The 19075-nt window shown below is 40.2% G+C and overlaps 1 long non-coding RNA gene across 2 annotated transcripts in view; it reads left to right on the top strand.

Moving 5' to 3' along the window:
- The window catches only part of LOC107183992, a 75876-nt gene that overhangs the window by 34154 nt on the left and 22647 nt on the right, over positions 1-19075 (top strand). For both annotated transcript variants that reach the window (XR_001514813.1, XR_001514812.1), the window contains exons 3-4: positions 3986-4037; positions 8051-8100. This is a non-coding gene — a long non-coding RNA (uncharacterized LOC107183992). The remainder of the gene's footprint in view (positions 1-3985; positions 4038-8050; positions 8101-19075) is intronic.

Raw genomic sequence — 19075 nt, 5'->3', positions numbered from 1 at the left:
AGATCTACTTCTTTCCATGTGTTTGGGAAGTTCTAGTCAACTATTTGTTTGGTTACGCTCTCTGTTCCCTTCTCCCTTCCTTTTTCCAGTATACCCATTATTCTTTATGGTTCTCTCTGATGAAGTCAGATAATTCTTGTAGAGTTCTTTCTGGGCCTGGCTTTCCAACAAGCTCCCAGGGGAGACGGACAGTCCCCCTGGACTGTGCTGTGAGCAGCCTTTCTTTCTTTCTTTCTTTCTTTCTTTCCTCTAGTCTCTTTTTCTTCCATCTGCATCATTTCTAGATTTCTATCTTCAATATTACTAACTCTTTCCTCCAGTTATCAGCTCTATTTCCTAAATGTGCTAGTTCATTCTTCATTTCCTTTATGGAGTTCTTCATTGCCAGAATTTCAATTGGTTCATTTTTTTTAATATACATTTTATTGATTATTTTTTTTACAGAGAGGAAGGGAAAGGGATAGAGAGTTAGAAACATCAATGAGAGAGACACATCGATCAGCTGCCTCCTGCACACCCCCTACTGGGGATATGCCCACAACCAAGGTACATGCCCTTGACCGGAATCGAACCTGGGACCCTTCAGTCTGCAGGCCGACGCTCTATCCACTGAGCCAAACCGGTGAGGGCCATTTTTAAAGTTTCAATGTCTTTGGTAAAGTACTCTTTTTTCTCATTAATTTTATTTCTGAGTTCATTAAACTGCCTATCTGAGTTTTCTTGTTGGGTTTTATCAGAAGTGCAATTTTGAATTCTCTATCATTTAAATCGCATATTTCAGTACCTGGAGATTTTTCATCTTTATTTCTGAGCTGCCTCATTTGGTGGATTCCTCTCTGCCTAGGTATCTATGGGGATGACATCTGCTTTTTATTTAAGAATAGCAAGCACTTCTCTGTTGATAAGTCTTTCTTTTGGTTTCCAGTAGGTGGTGCTGAAGTGCAGTTTTTCAGTTTCTCTTGCAATGCTCTGGCTTCCAGCATCTCTTCAGGTCAGTGGGAAATACCCTGTATTTCCTGAGTAGGGGGCATCTCCTCTGTGACCAGGTCGCCTTCATTTCAGGGCACCATCCTCATGGGAGAATGTGGTGGGTAATGGCTTCCGAGCCTGTGAAATCCCATCTCTGTCCCCTGCAACCAGATGCTGCCCTCACTGCCACAGGGGTGCCAGGCGCCCTGGCTGGGCTCAGCCACAATGGGTAGGGTCAGGGTGAGCTGGGAGATATAGCTGCCTCACCTCTGTATCTCCACCCCTATCACTGGGATGAAGCTGCAGCATGCGTGCATATGCCACTCAGGGGAAAATGATTCTGCCTCTTCAGTTCTCAGTGCTGCAGATAATGTAATCTGTAGCCCAGCACTCACTGTTACAGCTTCTCTGGGGCCTGCTACTAGCTCTGGGAGGGGAAAGTGGGTGGTAGGCTCCATGGCCTTCTTTTCTGCCTGGCAATGGCAGCTGCTAGACAGTCACAGTACACCTCTGTGCTCTGTGTCCACCTGGTCACTGGGCTCAGCCTCAGTGCATATCAAACACTCACTGTATTTATTTACTTTACCAGGCTGCAGAGAGTGCAGGCGGCAACCTGATTCCTCCCCTCTCTGAGACCCAGAGTGAGCTCTGGGCTGCATCTGTGGCACCCATCTCTTCTCTCTCTCTCTCTCTTTCTCTCTCTCTCCCCCTCCCTCTCTCTCTTTCTCTCCCCCTCTCTCTCTCTTTAAAATATATTTTTATTGATTTCAGACAGGAAGGGAGAGGGAGAGAGAGAGAGATAGAAACATCAGTGATGAGAGAGAATCATTGATGGGCTGTCTCCTCCACGCCCCACACTGAGGATGGAGCTGCAACCTGGGCAGGTACCATGACCAGGAATTGAACCGTGACCTCCTGGTTCATAGGCCAACACTCAACCACTGAGCCACACCAACTGGGCTGCTATTCTCTCTTTATTTCTCTCCCTCTCGCTTTGAGGGATTAAAGCAAAGGGGAAAAAAACATAGACACAGGCAAGAGTATGGTGATTACAAGAGGAAAAGGGGTTGGGTGGAGGGGTAGGTAGAAGAGGGTGGTAAAGGGGCAATAAATGGTGATGGAAGGACACTTGACCTTAGGTGGTGAACTGACAATACAATATATAGATGATGTATTATAGAATTGTACACCTGAAATCTATATAATTTTATTCACCAATGACACCCCAATAAATTCAATTAAAGTAAATATGTATAGAAGACATTTATTAATTTGTATTTTATGAGGCCTAAATAATTACATGTAATATATACATGTGCATACTCTTCTATTTAGCCATTACTTCTTATATCTACTGTTTAGTTTTCTGTGCTCAAGGATAAACTGCCATTAGGCTTGATTGTCATGAAGAGACCTCTGATTCACCTGGTAGCTTTCTCAGCAAGCACAGACAAGCCCCTTGGGATAAAAGTAGCTGCTCCAGGACCCACACTTAGTTTAGAAGTTTTTTAATGAAATGAGGAACCATCACAGTAAAAATGTTTAAAATTGATAAAGTGTCTTTGGACTTCCTGCTAATAACTTTCTAAAATAGTATTGGAAGAGAACTGATATAGCCAAGCATTTTTGTTGATGTTGTTAGGGAGCATTAAAACTGTTTCTATTTTATGGCAAATATAAGAGTTTGGATTAGATTCAGAATAACAGGCAATGCTGAAGTCAGCAGAACTTGATTTTATTCCCATTTTTGAGCTCTCTTATTGGTAGAACTTGAAAAAAGATAATAATAAATTCACTCCTACAACAACAAAACTTAGATTCTCTGAGTTACAGTAACTGAGAGGGATTGTGATACTTAATTGGATGATCTGGGCATGTAAAAGTTATCACAAAACCCAACATCATGAGTAGTACTGACCATTCTTGCATCTTGTCTTATTAAATTAGGAAATGCAATTACAAGGTGAAGTCGGGAAATGTATTAGATTCATTTAATACTGTTCTCAAAAGGTCCTGGTATGATACAATTGCAAACAGCAAAATGCTTATCTTTCATGTATTTTATAATTTATTTCTATTATAAGAGAAAAAAGAAAATATTTTGTTACTTAACTCTGCATTATTTCCACAGGTTATCTAATTGTTAATAACCTAGCCTTAATTTTATTATCTTTTTTAAAGAAAGTGAATCATTGTTGTCTGCTTTTAGAAAATTAAGTTATAGACAATGTGCTATTAAAAATCTTGAATAACTTCTGGTAATTTAACAAATATTTCTGAAGAACAATAGATATTGAAAACATTGTTATAAAGTATTTTGCAAATTTCAGGAATATAAAGGGCTTTCACTGACTTTATTACAAAATCAGAAGAAAAGTTGCATTTTATTGTTTACTTTTGTATTGTATTAGGTCTTAAGCAATTCATTTGGTATTAGAAGTATCTGATTAATTCAGATATATCCAAACCAGTGAAAGTACTGAGTATGTCCATGAAGCATAAAAAAATGAAAAATTGTGTACACTGGTAGTGCTAAAGTTTTTCAAAATACTGTGTGTGTACCCTGGCCAATGTGACTCTGTTGTTTAGAGCATCATCCCAAACACCAAAATGTCATGGGTTCGGGCACATACCCAGGTTGCATGTTCAATTCCTGGTTGGGGTGCATGCAGGAGGCAACCGATTGATGTTTCTTTCTCCCATCAATGTTTCTCTTTTTCGTCCCTGCTCCCTTCCACTCTCTCTAAAATCAATGAAAACATATTCTCATTTTTAATCAGGTGAGGATTAAAAATGAAAATACTGTATGTGTTTAAGAACCAGTTCATTATGCAGAACAGTGTCTAGTAGGATAAAGTTAAGTAGAAAATCACATTGTAGACTTCCCAGTTTAATCTTAATCTAAATGATACTCAACTGCCTCATCACAAATAAATACATATGCTCATTATCATTTACATACTGTTTTGCCAAAACATTAATTTGAATTTCAATTTCCTTTTCATTTGGAATCCAGGAAAGCAGAAAAGTAATGCCTTTGCCAGTAAGACACCAATATTGGAAATCAGGTGAGACATATGCCACTGCCACCAATATTGTGCCAGTCAGCTTAAATCTAGTCATACGTCAGCTGCTAATACCTATGTGAGGATTACCTTTGCAGAAAAGTCTTTTTACATTTTCATTCTGGTACTCAAAAATAGAGTTATGTTTAGAGTATACTATCCAGTCATAATACACATTTTTATTTACTAGAGCAATTTCTTTTTGGTTCTTAAATTACTGTCTGGTATAAATTTATCCCCCAAAGAAACATATACAATTTCTAAAACAGCTCAGTTCTCCTAATGCCTTGCTTTCTGCTTTAAAGTAGAAGCAATATAAGCCACGGAAAGAACACATTGGTGGGTTCTGTTCTGCTCAGATAAATGAATGCTTGGTTGAAAAAAGTGAAAATGCATTTCCTTTTCCTGATTTTTTTTTATTTGGCTATCCCAGTTTTTAAAATTAAAACAATTTTATCTTACATTTTTTTATCATTAGAGTCACTAGAATAAAAAAGCTAAAAGTATTCCAAGAAATAATGGATAAAATTTCCTGAAATTTGGTAAAAGATTTAAAACTAAAGACTCAAGAAACTAAATTCCAAACAGGATAAATCCAAAGAAATGCATGCAAAGACACATCATTGTCAAACTTATTTTAAAACAAAACAAACAAACAAACAAAAAAACCAAAACAGTCCTGGCTGGTGTTTCTCAGTGGTTAGAGCATCAGCCTGCACACTGAAGGTTTAATTCCCAGTCTAGGGCATGTACCTGGGTTGCAAGCTCCATTCCTGGCCCCAGTTGGGGTGCAAGCAGGAGGCAACCAATCAATGTGTCTCTCTCACATCCGTGTTTCTTTCTGTCCTCTTTCTTGCTCCTCCTCCCTCTCTCTGAAACACAATGGAAAAAATGTCCTCAGGTGAGGATTCACAAATAAAATAAAATAAAAACAGAAAGGAAACAAATATCTGGAAAGCAGTAAGAAAGAAAATCTTACTCATAGATGAAAAACAACTTGAATGACAGTGGAATTCTCCTCAGAAACCTTAAGAGGCCACAAAGAAGTGGCACAATGTTCTCAAGTGCTAAAATTTTAAAAGTGCCAACCAGAATTCTGTATCTTTTAGAAATACAGGGAAAATCAAGCAAGACATTTTGAGATAAGGAAAAAATAAGATAATCTGTTGTCAGCTGACCAACCTTAGAAGAATGACAAAAAGAGGTTGTCTAAAAAGAAAGAAAATGATAAGGGAAGGATCCTTGAAACATTAGGGCAGATGAAAGACCAAGTTAAAGGGGTAAAATATGACTAAATATCCATGTCGTTCTCTTGAATTTTCTAAATTTTCTAAGTTGAAACAAATATTATAACATTTACTGATGTGATTCTCAAAGTATGGAGAGGAAATATATATACACATAGAATTATAAGTGGGTCTGGTAAAAAAAGGAAAGACTTCTAAACTTCACTTAAGCTAGAAGAATCAAAAGGCTTGTATAAGTGATGCATATATAATAGAATGCCTAAATAAACCACTAAAAATCTTTGTATCAAAAGCTATATAAAGAAATATACTAAAAAATGCTACTGATAAATCAAAACTAGAATTCTGAAATAAAATGTTTAACTAACCTAAAGGAAGGTAGGAAAAGGCAACAGAAAAACATACAACAGAATAAATAAGACAAGTAAAATGGCATGTAAGCCCTATAATGTCAATACCACATTAAGTGTAAATAATCTAATAGGTGGCTTCCTGGTACAATAGGTAGCACATTGGACTTCTAAAGAAATAATGACAGAAAACTTCCCTAACCTAGTGAAGGAAAAAGCCACACAAGTTCAGGAAGCACAGAGTCCTAGTCAAGATGAACCCAAGGAACCTCACACCAAGACACATCATAATTAAAATGACAAACCTGAAAGACAAAGAAATAATATTAAAGGCAGCAAGAGAGAGACAGAGAGTTACCTACAAGGGAGTTCCCATTAGTCTGTCAGCTGATTTCTCAACAGAAACATGCCAGGCCAGAAGGGATTGGCATGAAGTATTGAAAGTAATGAAAAGCAAGGACCTGAACCCATGACTGCTCTATCCAGCAAAACTATCATTTGAAATTTAAGACAAAATATAGAGCTTCCCAGACCAAAAATAAAAAATAGCTAAAGGAGTACATTACCACCACCAGCATTGCAAGAAATATTAAAGGGACAGATTTAAGAAGAGAAACATATGTATAAAGAAATAAAAAGGGCAATAAATAAGTATGTGGCATTAACCTTAAATGTAAATGGATCAAATGCTTCAATCAAAAGACATAGGATAGCTGAATGGATAAGAAAACATAACATATATAGGGAGTTCCCCCCAAAATGTATACATATACTTTGAATAATTATAAAGGCAGTGTTTATTAAAATACATTTCATTTTTAAATAAACTGATGAAATAAATAGGTCCAGAGGCATGTATTCATGGAACAGACCCACAGATCTCAGAGGAACCAAAGAACATATATGCATATATGCATAGCCCATTGACACAGGCAATTGTGAGGTAAAGACCTGGGTTGGGGTAAGAAATGGGCAGATGGGTACAAACAGGGTGAAAATGGGGGAACTTCTGTAATATTGTCAACAATACATTTTTTTTTAAAAAAATCTATGTCTACACAAAAAGCATATGTGATTGTTTATAGCAACTGTTTAAAAAGCCCTAAACTAGAAACAACAACTGTCCTATAATAGGTGAACAGTTAAACAAACCCATGGCATAGAATATTATCTATACACTATATAAAAGCCAAATATGCAAATTGTCCTATCAGGCAGATGCTTGACTGGGAGTTTGGCTGCTCACTATGACGTGTGCTGACCACTAGGGGGCACGTGCGGGACATGGTGGGTGTTGGCCCCATGTACCGTGGTCCTGCCCGGTGTTCACACCCGCTGCTGGCGCACCCCAATCACCCCAAAGACAACAACCGGCAGTGGTGGCAGCAAGGGTAGGGCTGACGCTCCCAGGTGCTGAGGGAGCAGGGTGGGGCTACCATCGGGCCTTGATCACCCCTCAGGGCTTCTCCACTTCCCCCTCCTTGCACCCACTGCTGGCAGACAGGGGACCGGGGGTTGTGGTGGGAAGGGGCTGGGTGGGGGCACAGAGGATGGGTCAAGACCCGCCTCTGTGCCCACCGCAGCCTTGCGGCCCACAGTTCTTTTCAATGTGCATGAATTCATGCACTGGGCCCCTAGTTCTGTAATAAAAAGAATGCACAAAAATAGGAAGGAATGGAACAACTTGCATGCATTTCTAGGACATTATGCCAGGTGAAAAAAATCCAATATAAAAAAAGTCACTGTATAATTTCCCATATGATTCCATTGTATAACATTCTCACAATGACACAATTATAGAGATGGAGAGCAAGTTAATGCCAGGGATCAGGGATGGTGGGAGTAGGAAGATGAGGGCGACTGCAAAAGGTTACCACATGGAGAACTTGTGGCAATGAAATAGTTGTGTATCTCGATTCTGGTGGTGGGTACACAAATCTGCCCATGCAATGACAGAACCATCCACATGCTTTATCCCAATGTCAAGTTTCCTAGTTTGGGGAATGTACTCAAGAGTAACCAGCAGAGGGAAACTGGGTGAAGGTACTCTGATCTTTCCTGTGCTGTCATCGCAATTTCCTATGAACCCATACAGAGTAATTATTTCAAAACAAAGCATGTGTGTGTTTTTTAATCCTAATTTGGCTCTGATGTTCCATGGAGCTCGCTACCTATAAGACGTGGTGTGTTGCAGAATCAGGAGCTCTTTAAAGTATATAAATTGAGATGCTTGTCTAGCACGTGATAGTTTGGGTCATTGCCTTCTAGGTTCTTACTCTTTGGACTTGGGAGTTGATCAATAAAGTCCTACTTGGGCTGAAGAGTTTTCTTCATTATTTTAAAACGCAGAATAAAGCAACAGTGGATATTTTAGTGGCTCTATAAATAAAACACTTCCTCTTTCTTTTACTGGAGACAGATGGATTGAGTCCCTGCTGAGTGGCCATTAAAGGAAGCACTGTCTGCTAGGTATGTATCTAGTTGCATGGAAGATGATAATTGATTCTGGAGCTAATATCATCTAATAGATTTTCCTCAAAGTACTACATTTTTGGTATGCTTAAAAATTCCTGAAAAGCTAGCTATGAATCCTAGATTTCATTCTCATTAAACTGGAATTCATTTAGTTTTAGAATTAGTATAACTAGAGCAAGCTTATTTTTTATACACTTGAAACTTTTCTCTTTTTAAAATTTTAAAATTTATTTATTTTTAATTAACACACCCCCTCACCCCCACACCTTCCCTCTGAGGTTTGATGGTCTGATGGATGCTTCTTTGTCTCTGGACCTGTTTTTGTTCATCAGTTTATGTTGTTCATTATGAAACTTTTCTTATAATGAGTAGCTAAGTGTTATTTGGTAAGTGGCTCTAGTTTCACATTCTTCAAGATACTTTGGTGCGACTTCTGGTGCCAGCATAGCCCGAATCATAAAACCAAAAAGGACCTTACACCAGGTCCAGAGGGCTCAAAAGGACAGCTAACAAGTGTTCTCTCTTGAAACATAACTATTTTTTTATTGAATTTTAATGCCTTAGGTTGGGCACCAGATATCTGGTTGCCCACAGCCCACACCAGCCTCTCCAGGTCACCTCCACTGCTTCCCCACAGAACCTGCCTTACTTGGGATTTGAGTGTGAAACTCGTCCTCTTTGTCTAGTGCTCTCATAGAAGAAAAAACAGACGTCATAAGTTTTTAAGATATTTTATTGAGGTCCCATAGCTAATACATTGCAAAGCTGTGTCTACGTCCATGTCTCAGTCTTCTCATCCCCCACTTACTCCATGGCCCTGCACACCCAGCAGGCATAAAATAATAATAATAATAATGAAAAGCCAGGTCCTGGGGAGAGAATCACAAACCCCACATGTACAGAAGAATTTCTCTGTGTGTCCAAAAATGCTCAAAGGTGCTAGCAGCCTAGCGGGAGACCCTGGCCAAGTTCATAGCCATCTCTTGTTGCAAAATGTGGATTAGACCCTACTGCGCAAAACAGCTTGTGTCTCTGCCAGCTCTCTCTTCCCACCCCCGTCCGAATTGATTTTGTGCTTCCTGTTTTTCTGTGCTTGACAAAGAAAGCAAAAGTAACATGCTGTCAATGGAGAGTTGCCAAAAAAGCAGAATGGCCTTTTAAAAAATCACTTACTTCAAATTTCCCATTGTAGCTCAGGTTTCCTTCCAAGCAGACACTGCATTATGCTAATGATATGCTAAATCATTAAGGTCTTTCTATTTGTCTATTGATTGTTTAAGTGGAATGTTATGACGGGGAAGTATTGGTGCTAGCAGTATCGATCCACCTTAAGCAGGCGGCTCTGGTGTATACATTATCCCAACCCTGATGCATTGTAGGTAAAAAGCCATTTCATCATAAGGTTCTAGAAAAGTTGAGGAAAAAAAATAGACCATATAAAAACAATACTAATAATTATTACTTATTGAGTAGTTTTCCTGAGCCAGGAATGGTGCTAGGAATTTTACCTATATCCTTTCTAAAAATCGAAACTATTCATAGAGACGACTGTCTTCTTTGTACATTTGGTGAAACTGAGACTCAGAAAGGTAAAGTCACTCAGCTAGACCCTCTTGGCAGGCAATGCCTATTATCAGGAGTTGAAGCTAGATCCCTCTGAGGTGAAGTCCACGCTCTTAAAAACGTCGGTATTTTGCTTAAAGAATATCTCCAATTTACTTGATCTGCTCTCTCTCTTTGACTCCTGGAGTATCAGACAAAGAGTAAGCAGTCTGAGGCTTCCAACTCTTAGTAATATCAGTTGTCCTCCCCTTGGTGACAAAGGTGAAGGACATGGGGGAAGAGTGGGTGCAACATAGCAGAGCCCCTCTGTGAAATAGTAACAAACATACATAATCCAGGCACACACTTGGCACCGCCTGGAACCCAGCCCACTAACTGGTGATTCCGGGCCACTTCTGGTCTAGTGCAGGGGTGGGCAAACTTTTTGACTCGAGGGCCACAATGGGTTCTTAAACTGGACCGGAGGGCCAGAACAAAAGCATGGATGGAGTGTTTGTGTGAACTAATATAAATTCAAAGTAAACATTACATAAAAGGGTACAGTCTTATTTTTTTTAGTTTTATTCATTTCAAATGGGCCGGATCCGGCCCACGGGCCGTAGTTTGCCCATGGCTGGTCTGGTGCCAGCTTCCAGGGAAGCCATTCAGTAGTGAGTTCTGGCGGGTGGGAGGAAGAGGGTGGGGTGGGTCTTGGGATTGGGAGAGTTATGTTGACCCCTGGTCACTTGAATAAAATTTCCAAAAACAAGGATCGTTTTTAAAAGACTAAATAGATTACAGAATAGTTTTCACATTGAGATCCATGGAGATGTCTTAACAGACAGGAGGCTGGGGAAAGGGGCAGCTTAGAAAGGGACAGGCCGAGGAGGAGGGAGAATTGAAACGATGGTGCTCTGGGTCCCAACCGCCACCAGCAGAGCAGCCCTGTTTGTCTTTACACCGTGGAGGTGATATATAGGCTTTGTCCTTTCAAGAAAGTACTCCGTAGGGCAAGAGCTCAAATAGGAGTTGAGTTGGCCTGAAATATTTGAAAATTTTCTCATTTATTTTACTTTAACTTCAGAATTTTAGATTTATAGTCCTTGACTGTTTAGCTCCCCCTGCGCCTCCTGTTAATCTAGAAAGTGGGATTATTTTACTCTAGCAGCCATCCTGATTCTGATGCCTCCTCAGCAGGGCACAGAGCACCGTAACCATCTTTTAATTGTCCATTCACTGACTCACACACTCTATGGATTAGCTTTCAGTCAGACAAAGGGACAGCCATTATATCACACAAAGTAATTAATAACAACATTCTTTCTGTCAATGGGACTAATAGTTTTCTTGCTGCCTCTTCTAGAATACTATACTCTAAGCCTCAAAAAGCCCATCATTTTCATGATTTTTTTCATCTAACACCTTTATCTTATCAGTCTTCATTCATTCATCCTTCCACTGCATGGCTCATCCTCTTTGCATTGGAGGTTGCTCTCTTTCTTGCTTCTACCCCAAACTGTTACTAAGCTTTGGGCTCTGTTCAAAAATCTTTTAAATATTTGTTTCCCTTTTTTATTTTTCTTTCCTCATGACATTATTTACTTTAAAAAATTAGAAATAAAATCTCAAGACTTCCCCAGAATTGATTCTCAGTCACTATTTTCCTTGGAGAAGAACATTGTACTATCAAAAATTAGATAGAAAAATCTAGCATTGCTTTTATTTCAGTTCCAGAAACATTTGTTGCATGCTTCCTGCTTGCTAAATCTTGGGCACACAGTCCATGTTATCCCAGGACTCAAACATTCCATGACCGATGCTCTCTCCTCTGGCCTCTTCAGGGTCACTCTCCACAACCTTCCTCCTGACCCCTTGCTCCCTTCAGCACATAAACATCCTTCTCCCCTCTTAAAAGAAAAGCAAACATGTATGTCCCAAACCACACCCATATCCAGACACAATGATGCGCTCAGCTTCTCAGCCAAACTTTTAGAAATGATGTATTGCATTTCCTTTCTCCAGTCTTCAACTTGTCTTCAGTGTTCTAATACACTGTAGCCGAGTCCATCTGTTGCTGTACCACCCATTCTGCTCCTACTTTTTAAAAAATATAACTTACCCTTTAAAATCTGCTCTAATTGTTCACCCTACACTTGCACATGTCAGTTTATAAGCCCGTCTTCCTTACCAGACTAAGCCCAAAAGGACAAGGATCATGTTTGACTTAGTTTATGTCACGTTAAATTGCTGTTTAAATTGCTATTAACTGTTTTTAATTTATAAAAACAGCAATTATGGTTTAACCTACTATCTCTGTATTCTTAGCACCAAATATAGGATATGGCACAATGTTTAATGTCAGTAAATACTTAAGAACTGAAGTAATACACATAATATCTATACCATATACACTTGTTGAATAGTGTTTGTAAACTTTTAGCTGATATTATTTCTCAAAGTTTACCTTCTCTTAAATGTGTTGTTCTGAAAAGCTTCAAATCAATATATATTTTACTGAAAAAAGTTATCCATATACTTAGAGAATCTAATATATATACACATTTATATATATATATGTGTATGTACACACACATACACATTACTGATGGTGTATATGAAGCCATGTTATAGATCTTTGAAATACAACATTTAGTTTGTCATTATTATTACAACCATTACAGTTGTAGTAAAAATTTGGAACTCAATGTAAGTTTTTAATAAAAATTGTTTTAACTTTTTTTTAAATTTTAATTTATTGTTTAAAGTACTACAGATAGTAGTACATATGTCTCCCTTTTTTCCCCCCAATGACCTTCCCCTGGCCTCCTCTACCCGCCGGTGTTTTAACTTTTATTTAGGTGTGTTCCTTTTAAATGAAAAGATGATGCCATCATTTAAAAGCAGGTTTCTAGGTTATATTTAGAGCATAGCCTTTTTTAGAATGTGGTTTTCTTACCACAGGGCAGCATGTGGCAGGTGACACTGACTTCTACGCCTGCTCCTGACTCGGGAACTTGAGTTCACCTTAAAATTTTCATCTTCAGAAGTAGTAGAAACAGAGACCTTCTCTCTAATCAGAAGCATGTCCTCAAAAAGGCAGAAAGATGTTCTACTTTTCATTTTCTGTTTTCTCTACTCTCATTTCAATGGCTTAATCACAGTCCTGGATGTTTTTTGCTGTTGCTCTTGCCAGGGTTTTTTGTCCTGTGCTGAACTGAGAAAACTGCATCACATTACCTTCCATATTAGCAAGTCAAATGCATCCTTTAAGTAAGCTAGAAAAGTTGAAAGCAAGTGTATCCAGCACAGATCACTTGGGGACATGAGTAGACATTATGTCAGGCAGGAAAATCAGAACTCAGGCAGGAGGCTGAAGTATACCAGGATTCTACTTCTGCTCACCCCAGAAAGCCCAGGGTACAATGGGAATAGGCCTTCACTACTGTGCATCCCCGTGGCAGGAGGCATTGTCTCGTGAAAAATACACCAGGTGTTACACCCATGGGGTCTGACCTGACCTCAGTTGAGCAGCCTCGGTACTTGAATTCTGGGTAGAAAAGACTTCAGAGCCAAGACTCAAACTATAAGAGAAAGTTTATTTCAAAAGTCACAGAGATAGCCTAAGCCAGTTTGTCTTGGTGGAGAGAGCATCAGCCTGTGGACCAAAGGGTCTGGGATTCAGGATTTGATTCAGATCAAGGGCATGTACCTTGGTTGCAGGCTCCTCCCCAGCCTGGGCGGGCGGAGGCAACCAGTCAATGTGTTTCTCTCAAATCGATGTTTCTCTTTGTCTTTCCCTCTCTCTTGCACTCTCCCTAAAAATCAATGGAAAAATAGCTTGGGGTGAGGATTGACCAAACAAAGCAAAAAAGTCACAGAGATAGAAGAAGTGACCCACAAAAGAAATGGGCGTAGGAAACAAATTATAGAGGCAAAAAGAGGGCCCTTGGAGCTTAGAAGAAAGGGAGGTAAGCAAAATGTGCTGGGGTGGGGATGGGGAGAGGAAAGGCGCAGGCATAGAGGGTACTCTTTCCTAAGGGCTTTTAAGGGCAGGGATTTTAGGGGCGGTCCCAGGAGGAGGATCTCAATAGAATATTCATCAGCTTCTCAGGTGTGTTCTTTCAGGGCTGTGGTCTCCACTGATTGGTAGGCACCAGGGCAGGCAGTCATTAGTCAGTGCAGCTGGCCCTGAGGACAGCCTTGGTGTCACTTGTCCGGTTTTGCTGCTTTACTGGAAACGAAACACAACTGAGGCAGGTCAGAATCTCATTGTCCTGGGGACTTACTGCTTAAGGGCTATTCTCAGGCCCCCTTGTTTGTTTCCCACATGCCAGGGGAGAAAAGGTCAGGGGAGGGTCCGAACTAAATGACCAGTGATATGAAGTGTCAGGGGCTCTATACCGCCTGCCCAGCGATGTGCTGGGGAGGGAAGGTTACCCTGGGGGTGAGGGCCTTGTTTTCCCAGTTTTGCCCATTGCTAGGCACCTGGGATTTACTTTCTGTCCTGGTGGCCTGCTGTACCTGCCTAACCTTCTTGCTATCTCACATCTGTCTAACTACTGGTCACAGATGGACACACCTGCTGGATTCATTTCTCCACCATCAGTGAAAGGCCCTGGGAAGCAGAGTGTACAGCAGTCCTAGCAAAAGGAGAATTCGGATAAGAAAAGGAAGGAAACTAGTTATCATTAGCAGATACTATGTCTTATATATCATTACATAGCCCCTGCTATGTTGAATATAACGAGGTAACCCTAGGTACGGTTCTAAGTTCTACTTTGGCAAGAACATCCAAATGCCCATGCTGAAGTTGAAAAACTGCTTATCTCGTGCAAATTTTACATTCACGAAAGGGACCATAACTCTTTGATTCATTTCAAAGGAAAATAAGAATTCAACCTCCTAAAGGGTGAGATGTTTATGCAAAATTGTACACTGGGAACACCAAAGGGTCTGAAGCCCAATGGGGGGCTTAGAGTTGAATACTATGACTTTGAGCAAATGCCTATGTCTTTGGCTATGGCTTCCTCAAATGGAAATGGAAATAAGAATTCTTGTTTCTCAAGGTTATTGTGAGCATTGAAAGCCTTGAACATTTTAAAGTGTTTTGTACATGTAAAGTGTGAAGCAAATGTTAACTATCTTATCTTCCACTTTCTGGGAGAGGAGTTAATTTATGCAGAGTTTTCTGCCTCTTAGCACTCTGAAGGCTGCCTATTATCTCCTCAGTGGATCATGAAGAAGAATGAGGCAGCCCTACCTGGTTTGGCTTAGTGGATAGTGTTGGTCTGTGGACTGAAGAGTCCAGGGTTCAATTCTGGTCAAGGGAACATGCCCAGGTTGCAGGCTTAATTCCCAGTGGGGGACGTGCAGGAAGCAGCTGATCAGTGATTCTCTCTCATCTTTGATGTTTCTATTTCTCTCTCCCTCTCCTTTCCTCTCAAAAATCAAGAGGAAAAAAAATCTAGCTAGCTAGCTAGCTAGCTAGCTATACACACACACACACACACACAGTATAAAATAGAGAAATATGCTAATTAACCGGGACACCATAACGGGTCGATAGGATAGGAGGTTGCACACTCAGCGTTGTGGGTGGGGTGGCAGGGGTCTCTGCATGCCTGCGCTGGGGGAGGGCCTGATCAGCAGTGGCCGCAGCTGCTTCAAGGGCCTGAGAGGGAGGCAGGGCCGGATGGGAGGGTGGGTGGCGTCATGTAATTTCGAATTGCACCCTGGGCTCCTAATATATATATGAAAAAGGATGAGTCAGAAGTGAAAAGAGTGAGGCTGGAGAATTAGAAAGACCTTAATTTGAATCCTGGTTCCATTACTCATGTGCTGGGTAATCTCTGGAAAATTACTTCCTGGGAGGCTGGGAGACAGCACGCATAGTGGTGAAGTGATTTGAAATTTGAATTTCATCTCTATCGCTTAGCAGTCATGTAATCTTGGGGAAGTTGTCCCACTTTAATTGATACTTCTATCAAATGGGGACAATGACGTGTATTTCTCAGAGTATTCAGAGGACTAACAATGTTGCCAGAGAATTGCACTGGTGGAGTTTCTCCGTCCTAGTGGTTGTGGGGTACTTGTGATATCTTGAGAAAAAGAACTTTCTAAGACTCTCACAGGAGAATGAGTGATTTTTATTTGTGGAGAGTTACATCCCTCAGTTTGCAAAGTCCTATGTCCCTTAAGCCAGTCATAGGAAAGGTGCGGCTGGGTCTTTAGTGGAGCTAGAAGCCAAGCCAGTGTCCAGAGTTTCTGTTCCATGGCGGAGCTGGGTCTGATGTCGCACCAGGCTAGTTAAAGTCCGTTAGTCCATTGTGTGGAGTCCGCATGGCTGTGAGCCACATGGAGGAGTGCAGAGAGTAAGAGCCCTGCAAGCCAGGAGTCAGGCCTGAGTAGCAAGAGAAAGAACTTCCTTTGTTCAGGAGTTAAGTATCTCAGATTTCAGGCCCTTGCAGTGGCCACGTCTATTCTGGCCACTGACTTGTTCCCAGGTTTGACTGACAGGTAAGCATCTTCCCACATCACCCAGACCTTACTGGGCATGCATCTAAATGGCAGCTTCCCTTTGCTTCTTTCCAGTTATTAATCACCTGGTTATTACAACAGTATCACTAATAAGTTTGTTTGGGGGAGCATAAAATAGTCAGAACATGGACCCTTGCATTATACTGAGATGGCCTGGGAACATTAAGTATCTGCTGAAAGCCAGCATTCAGAGAAGGAATGTGGATAACCTTTCCAAGTAAATGCTACTTAACTTTCTTTTTCTTGGCTGTAAATTGGATATTAAAGCACTGCATCTGAAGAAACTCATAGAAGAGAGCTCATTTATGTTTTTGAAGTGAGTAAATAAGTTTGATCCTTAAAACTCACCAGGCAACCTGGTGTGTAGGGAGCTTGGGGGAAGCATTTTTAGCGAAGATGCAGACTTCTAAGTCTCCCCCACATGTGAGGAAAGCACACCGTCACATGAAGGGGTCAAATGTTTCCGCACAGCTATTTCCCACACTACGTGGGCATAACAAAGAGTAAGACTTTTAAAAATGCTCACCCCTAGCCCCTAACTATGGGTTGTCTTCAACGCCCCCGTGACTGCTCTCATAGAGCACGTTGTCAGGACATAGGCAGGTGTTTCAGTGATTATAGACCCTGCAAATCCTTCGTAGTCCTCTGAATAAGGTTTCATTCGCATACAATGGAATAGAAAGCTGATTACCATATGGAACTCAACTCTGCTATTTGGGGCCCACAGCGCCTAGTTTACATTCTTCAGGAAAAAGACATACCCGCATCTCCCAGCCCAGGCAAGGGCCACCTAGTGACAGGCAGCATCACCAAGCTCAGAAATGGAAAGATAGTGCACCCCAAAGCAAACCATTGTTTGTGATAACAAAAAATAAAAAAAAATTGGAGCTGCAAGTCATCTCCTGCCTGGAAGTTCAGTTCTGTGTTTTGTTTTGTTTTTTTTCCACACCTAAGGGAGATGTTGGATGCCCAGCTATAATTTATTATGACTTAGAAGTCCATCTCCAAATGGGTTGATCCAGCCAACCTCTCTCTTTACAAAAATATAGGTTATAATAATAAAAATAAGTAGTTATTATTCATAGAGGACTTTATAGATTGAGAAGTCCTCTTCTATATAGAAGCTCATCTGCTTCTCACAACAATACTAGGGAATAAATGTCAAGCACTGTAAGAGAGAAGCATTTGGGCTAAACTCCCAAATCAAGGACTTTTTGCTTAGCCGTCTATAGTCACCACATATTTTAAAGGTGGTGACCTCCCAGAATTCTCCAGGCAAAGAAAGGCTCTAATTCTATGCAAAGCTTGTGATCTCTTAATCTGGTGAATAAGACTGGACCAAAGATAAACCTACTGTCTTTTTTCTTAACCCCTTTTCCCTGACCTAATCCTTGTTCTCACTTGATCATGTAAAGGTAGAGTCATCGGTTTCTAAGTGTGAGGAGGCCATGGATAAATCTTAGGTCACCAAATGCAAGGAATAGGAGTTATAAGAGGCAAAAACATTCCAAAATGGAAATACAGAGTCTAAACAAGACCAAGAAAGAAAGAAATAATCCAGAGTCAGCAGTACCACGAAAAGCAAGAACTGTCCCAAATCTCTACCTCACCTGCACCATCTCTGCCCCCTAGTCATTGCTGGTGATCTCTCTCACCAATTATCCCCAACATAAGTGGGAAGAGGAAGGTAATTTTGCCCTTTATACCCATGAAGAATCTTAATCATGCCAATGTCCCACCCAAGAAAGAGGAACCGAATTATCAGAAAAAGTCTTCTCTGCGTCCTTCTGAGACCAGTTTTCCAAATTTGTCTTAGCTTTGTTTATGTTGATGTTGTACCAATTTGACATTGCCACAGTCCACCTCTGAAAGGTGTGCTATATTTAGGATTTTGAGAAAGATAAGAAATCTTTATATTCTAAAAGCAATAAGAAAAACCCAGATAAAATTCTGAGCATGTTTTCTACAGGGCTAGCAAAGAATGATGGATACAAGTGAACCCTGAGGCATTGAATCACAGGAAAAAATTATAGATCCAGAAACAGTAGCAACTTACATAAATGAGGCCAGGTATCAAATATAGGTATAGTCAGACCAGAGAAGTTGGTTAACTGTAGATAGAGATGCATTTCAGAAATGAGGAAAAATAGCTGAGCCTTAGACCACAGTGGCAACAGTAATAGCAAGTATGTATGGTGATAGATGTTAAATAGACTTATCCTGATCATTTCACAATATATATAAATATCAAATATTATGTTGTGCACCTGAAACTAATGTTACATGTGAATTAAGTCTCAATAAAAGAAAAAACTGCAACCCAGTTAGATGTCACACAGAACTAAAAAAAAGGACATTTTCCAATTTTTGATAAGAATTCTAGACCCATAGACCCAAGAAATTAAAATAAATAAGTAGAATAATTACAAGAGACAGATCTATGCAGTTTGCTGAAATACAGACAAAATAAAATCCAACACTTTAAAGTAACAAGAAAAAATGACACATTACATAGAAACAAACAAAAATAAAATTATGGCAGATTTCTAATCAGAAATAATGTACATCAGAGGGTAATAAAATGACATCTTTTTAAAAAATTGTTTTTGGTTAATCCTTTACTGAGGACATTTTTTCCATTGATATTTTTAGAGAGAGTGGAAGGGAGGAAAGGAGGAGGAGGAGGAGGAGGAAAAGGAGAGAGAGACATTGATGTGAAAGAGACCCATTGATTGGCTGCCTCCCATGTGCCCTGACCAGGCAGGGGATTGAACCTGCTACCCTTCCATGTGCAGGCTAATACTCTAACCACTGAGAAACACCAGCCAGGGCTAAAACAACATCTCTAAAGTGTTAAAGAAAAAAGTAATTAACAATATAATTCTATTCT

This window comes from Myotis davidii, unplaced genomic scaffold (assembly GCF_000327345.1).
Source record: "Myotis davidii unplaced genomic scaffold, ASM32734v1 scaffold1, whole genome shotgun sequence".
NCBI classification, from domain to species: Eukaryota; Metazoa; Chordata; class Mammalia; order Chiroptera; family Vespertilionidae; genus Myotis; species Myotis davidii.
This window is presented reverse-complemented; position numbering and strand designations above follow the sequence as displayed.